Source organism: Rattus rattus, chromosome 12 (genome assembly GCF_011064425.1).
Source record: "Rattus rattus isolate New Zealand chromosome 12, Rrattus_CSIRO_v1, whole genome shotgun sequence".
In the NCBI taxonomy this organism is placed as follows: Eukaryota; Metazoa; Chordata; class Mammalia; order Rodentia; family Muridae; genus Rattus; species Rattus rattus.
Window position 1 is genome coordinate 84254144 of NC_046165.1, and position 6901 is coordinate 84261044.

Below are 6901 nucleotides of genomic sequence, written 5' to 3' on the forward strand. Positions count from 1 at the left end.
GACAATGACCTCGTACATCACACCTTCTATCCAAAAGAAATGCCCAAACTCACAATTAAACTGGAGCCACAGGATCACTATTGAAACACTCAAGGATTTCATCATTTCCCCTTGTCTCTCTCTGCTGGGAATTCAGATCTTATGCCTCTAAAAATGAGTTTCACATTTCTAATGTTTCTCCTTCTGAAAACATAAAAATGCTGTTCCACCAAGTAGAGCACCAGCTCTTTTCAACGCCCTTGTTCCATCAGCAAGCCCCTCCCTTCTCCCTCCCCCCTCCTCTCCTACCACTCCCCCAGGACTCTCATTCAAAAACACTTGAGGGTTTCATCCATTGTCTCTGAGAACAGGCTGCCATCTTGTGGATATTGACAGTGACCAAAGAATTGTAAAAAGACAAAAACAAAAACAAAACAAAACAACAAAAAAAACCACCAAAAAACTTTCCTATGTGAGATGTTCAAAGTAAAAGTCTGACATCTTAGTGAGAAAACGAACTCAAGAGGCATTTCCTCCAAGACAATGTGGGAGAAAGTGTATGTTTCCGTGTATTTCAAGTTAGAATTGAAATATTTCCTCTTACCTCAAGCAGCCACTTTTCTGGGCCCAATGACTGATACTTTTTCTGTGACGAACTCGAAGTGAGATCTTACAGATCAGGATTATTTCACACTGCACAGCTTCTCTTGGTGCCAGACAGCACACCTGTGTAAAACACTTCACCTTTGACTCTGGGAAGACTGTCTTCTAACTAAAGGATTTCTGGAAAAACCCAATGGGTTAAAATCTCATTTAATAAACATGGTTCCATCTTAAAATATAAGGAGGTTTTTGGGGTTTCTTTTTTGTTTGTTTGTTTTTGAGACAGGGTCTGCTGTGGTGGTTTGAACTGGAATTTCTTCCTTAGGCTCCTATATTTGATGCGTAGTCACTGACTGGTGGAACTGTTTGGGAAGAATTAATAGATGAGGCTTTTTTGGAGGAGGTTTGTTATTGGGGATGGGCTTAGAGGTTTCAAAACACCAAGCTGTTCACAGTTGGCTCTTAGAGAGCAGGTTGAAAGCTCTTACTTACTACTTTAGCACTATGCCTTCCTGCCTGCCTAGCTGTCTGCCTGCCTGCCTGCCTGCTACCTGCCATGATGATTATGGACTCAACCTCTGAACTGTCAACCCCCATTAAACTTGTTCACAAGGACTCATCACAGTGGGAGAAAAGTCAGACAGGATGTGGTGGTGTAAATGAAAATGCCCCCCCCCATAGGCTCGTAGGGAGTGACTGGCACTATTAGGACTATGGGTTTTGGAGTAGTGTGTCACTAGGCATGGGCTTTAAGATTTCGAGAGACCAGGGACTCTTTCTTCCTGCTGCCTGCAGATTTGGATGTAGAACTCCCAGCTCCTCCCCCAGCAACGTGTCTGCCTGCGTGTTGCCATGTTTGTAGACATGCTGACATCTCTGAAACTGTGATCTAGCCACAGTTAAATGCTGCCCTTTATAAGAGTTGCCATGGTCGTGATGTCTCTTTATAACAGTAGAAACCCTGACTAAGACATGGGGCCTCTCTTTGTAGTTCCAGATGGCCTGAAAGTCACTGTACAGATGAAGCTGTACTGGGAACGCTTTTTCCTGTTATAATAATTTCTATAATAGTGGTTTTCTATGATAATTTTCATAATTTTATTTATTTTAATTGCAATTGCTTTTGAAATTAAAATATAACTTTAACAAATATTCAGAATCCCTTAGGAAATATCATTGTATTTTGCACTAATCACAGACTTGTGTCCAACTAGGAAGCCAGAGTTATCTGTTGTGTGTGGCAGAAGCCAAGGAGCCAAATCCTTTTCTTCACAAAAACCTTGTTCTTTAAAAACATAAGAAATGGATTTCTCGATAAATGTGAAGGTCCAAAGATTCATGGCAACGGCATATGAGAGCATCTTCCATGACTTAGAAAATGTCTGACTATTCAATAGAAAGCCTTAAAGACAACGCATGGACCAGAGGCGCAGTGTTTATAATAAGCACACCTATTAATAAGATGACTTTTAACAATGACAAGATAAAATAGATAATATATTGAATGCAGTAGAATGCAAGAACCACATAGCAATGATAAACTAACAGATTATACTGGCTGAAATCAAGGTTGTACTGGAAAAGCTAAACTTGATGGTAAGGGAGTGTGAAGACCTACAGGTTCACACAGGAGAGTATTACATGTGACCATGAGCCAAAAAAACAAAAAGCAACAGTACATTTAGTGTTACTCCTTTGTTTTCAACAGGAGTAAATGGCTATTTATTCCGAAGCATATAAACCTCAAATATAAAATTTTATTAAAAATTATGTCAGAACCCTTATATACACAGAAAACTACACATGTAGTTATCTAACATGTTGTTAGGAATACATCTAGTGTTTATCTATTGTATCTCATGCATTTATCTTTTGAGTTATGTAAGAGGGAACATGCTACAAAAGATATTAATTTTGCATTTACCTATATATCAATTTTTATCATGTTTATTAATTTTGCATCACTCCAAGCTATTGCATATTGCTTTTGTATTTCAGCTTGCAGTCTTCTCCATCACTTTTCTTTTTTATAAATCTTAAAAATATATTTTATTAATTCATTGAAAAGTTCACATAATGTATTTTAATCCTATTAATACCATATCTCCATTTGTTGGCCACTCTCTGGTGAGCTTGCTAGACTCTATATTTTCTTCAGCAATGTCACTCTGTAGATGCTCAAGGTCTCATTGCCACCATCTTCTGGGTTCATACAGAGCATTATGGATGTGTGCCTTTTTTTTCCCAGCAAGTTTGGAAAGATTTATAGTCAAGATTTCCTCAATTATTCCCCCTTTCCCTTGCACTTTCTCCTAGGATATTTATATGATGTCTTTAATATGAGAAAATATTTTATATTTTGTAGATCTCTTTGATTATGTTCATTCTCTCTCTCTCTCTCTCTCTCTCTCGTGTGTGTTTGTGTGTGTGTGTGTGTGTGTATGTGTGTGTGTGTGTGTGTGTGTGTGTTTTTCCTCTTTTTCAGACTGGATCATGTCTTTTGACCCTTCAATTTTAAGAATTTTTTATCTTGTGTGATAAAAAAATATGTTGATAAATCCTCCGATTGCATTTTTAAAGTAATTTCCTTCACAAAGTGATTCCTCTGCCTTGGTAGAGTCCTGGGTTATACAAAATACAGGAAAGCCTTTGGGTCATTCCTTCAGGGAGGCACCTGACAATCCAAAGCAATCAAGCATTATTTTTTGATAAGAAGATCCACTTTGTTTCTACCAACAACAAAACACTACACAGTCAACTATACAGCTTAAGGGCTGTCTGAGTCAGGAGGATAAAAGAGGGAATATGGGAGAGAGAAAGCTAAAGAAAGTTAAAGACTATCAGAGGAGTATTAGAGAAGCCTAGTACAGTAGAAGCTTATATGTGATGTGTTTGTGTATGTGTATATGCATGTGTGTGTGTGTGTGTGTGTGTGTGTGCATATGTGATCTAAATGAAATTACCAAATAACTGGGAAGGCAAGAGTCCCAAGTAAATATTTCTTGTCACCAAACAAAGCTTTCAGTACTATGATTTGAGTTGTTGGCCAATGGGGTCCCATGGGAATCCCTAAACAATGCAGGCTGAAGTAAAGACTATACATTGCTCTCCACTAACTGATGGTGAGCCCCACTGCTGTAGACAACTCATTTGTTATGGAGAAGCTGAGCTTATGCCTACATAGATCCTTTTACCCCTAAAGTTCATCTTCAGTAAAAGAACGGTACTCTGCACACTACCAAAGGAGAAACATAAGCAGCAACTCAACTACAAAGCCTTTGATTTACAACACTGCCCAGCTTGGTGCGAAACTTGTGGGAGTAACCAACCAATATCAGGTTTGATGTAAGGCTCACTCCATGACTTAAGGCTCACACCCATACATGACAATGTTTGGGTGAACCAGAACCGAGACTAGCTATACCAGGACCTAGGGTAAATCAAAAATATTGTTCTATTAATGGAATGTAGCAATAAAATGATTCCTAATGACATTCTGCTGTATGCAGAGATCAGTGCCTTACCCAGTCATTATCACAGAAGACTCCTCCCACAGCAGATGGGAACAAATACAGAGACCCACAGACAGACAGGATAGAGAGTGTGAGAGACTTTAAAACACTCAGCCATAAATGAATGTCTCCATTAAAATTCCTCTATCCCTACATCTAGGACTTAGGGGATCCTGATGAAGAGGAAGCAGAAAGACTGTAGGAGCAAGGAGGGATGGAGAACATTTAGAAAAAAATCTAAATGATGGACTCTTTATACAATGCAGAGAGGAACTCCCAACTACACATCTTATGACACTAAGGGAAACCTTCTCTTCCAGGAATGGATAACATTATTTGGAAGCCATACATGAAGACTTTCAGGCTCTGAAATCTTGTTAAGCTTTGGTTTTACCTATCCTCCAGGCTTGCAAACTGCACTAAACAGAATGAGAAGAGAGCTCTGCAGTTAATGACAGCTGCAGAAAAGAGAATCAGCTTTCTCCAGAGATAAGATGGTTGATAAGTCATCTAACCCCAAGTGGTCCGGTAAACATATACACATAGAAGCAATGCTAAATAGATTCAGCAACTGCATGTATGTGTGTGCATGCATGTGTGTGTGTGTGTAAAAAATGTGTGTGTGTAACAGTTATGTATTTGAGATGGTGTAACAGAAAATGTGAAAGGTTTAAAATGGAGAGGGGTTTGTATAAGTATGATACACCTATATGAAATTTGAAACAATGTTTAAATTAGTAATAATAATTGATCTCTGTAAAATACTAGCGTATGAAGTTCAGATAAGGAAAGGCATCATCCAGTCTTCTTTATTTCACAGACATTCACACACACATACACACATACACGCAGTTGCTAAATCTATTTAGCATTGCTTCTATGTGTATGTTTATGGGACCACATGGAATTAGATAACTTATCAACCATCTAATCTCTGGGAGAAAGCTGATTCGCTTTTCTGCAGCTGTCATTAATTTTCTGTGGTTTTTCATCTATGAGTAAGGCCCTGTGAGATTTTCCACATCTATGTTGACAGAACACTTAGTTCATCTATGGAACACAGCATGAGCAAAACTCCTGGATACACGGACTCTAAGGGTCATATGAAGAGCTGCACACTGTGCAGTAAGAAGATTTTGTACTCCATCATCTGCTCATTTGTTGTCGTAAATAAATAAAATAAAGTAAAAGTAAAAATGTATAAACGAAAACCGGGGGTGGAATGTTTTCCCTCAGGGTGTTTTTCCCTGCTAGGGTTCCACACCTCGCTTCCCCAGATATCTTCTGGATATCTTGGCAGAAACACAACCCAGCCACACACTTTTTTATACTGAGACTCTTACACAAAGAGCATACAACTGGTGTTTTACCCTGCTAGGGTTCCACACCTCAGTGCCCCAGATATCTGCTGGATATCTTGGCATAAACTCAATGCCCAGCCACACTTACTTAAATTGAGACTCTTTCTTAAAAAAAACACACTCATTTAGCATTAAAGCAATCCAGCGTCTAGATTTGGCAGATCCATTACACTGTCCTAATCCCAGTTCCCAAATTACTCATCCTGCACCTTTTTTTACCAAGTCTCCAGCTTCTTCTCCCCCTGGTACCTCTAACTCCTCTCAGTTCCCCATCGTCTCTCCAACTCCTCTCTTCTTCTCCTGGCTTCCTCCTCTAACCCCTCCTCCCTCAACTGTCAATCCCCTCACCCCCCCTCCTCAGGTTCCACTCGCTCAACTGTCTCCAACTGTCAACTGTCAACCTAACCTCTGAATCTAATCCCCCCTCCCTGACTCCTACCTCTGCCCAAATCTCACGCTCTTGCCTTTATTTAACAAATTCATAGAAAACCCCAAGGCAAACCACAACATTTCCCCCTTTACATCCAGTTAAAAAACTTTTTCCTATACATAGGTGAACTAAGCATCATTATTACCATTCTGCAATTTACAAAACCAACAATATGCTGATCACCCAGTCCACCACCTCTGTTCACCAACCATGTTATCCACACCACATCTTGGCAAGGCAAACCACAACATTTCCCCCTTTTTGTCCAGTTAAAAAACTTTTTCCTATACATAGGTGAACTAAGCATCATTATTACCATTCTGCAATTTATAAAACCAACAATACGCTGATCACCCAGTCCATCAATTTTGTTCATTAACCATGTCATCTATACTAAAAACTATACTTGACTATATCCTGGTTCTATATACTATTCCACCCTAAAACTACTCTAACAATTTATCATCTCTCAATTTAAACCCGTTCGGGTTGTCTATGAGACTACTAGTTCCAACCACATCAGAAAACCAAGAATGATTAATATTACCGATGAAAACATAGGAAGCACAAAACATGTATTTCCAAGCTTAGCCAATTTTATAAAGACTGCTGATCACCTGGACAGTCCCTTATTCCTTAATATGCTGGAGCATCGGTCTTTCAGCCTTCTGGTTAGGATCATCTGACAGACCTTATCAATGCAGATTTTGAAGGGCTGATCACCTGCTCTCGCAGAGATTATCAGTCGACTATTCTGCATAATTTGTCCCTTTCTGGATAGTGTGTCTTGTCTGTAGATGAATTGAAGAGCAATTTGCTCAGTGGCTGCGTTACCACGATTTGAGCAACTCATTGATGCTCAAGTTCTTCTTCGAGTCTAGGGGCCCTGTTAAGGCAGACAAGTCTCTAGTAAAATGATCTAGATGAAGAAATGTCCATAAACAGGTTATTCTTTGGACTTCTGATGCCTTGAAGATTTCCTATCTACATAAGATTTTCTGAACTGTTAACATAGA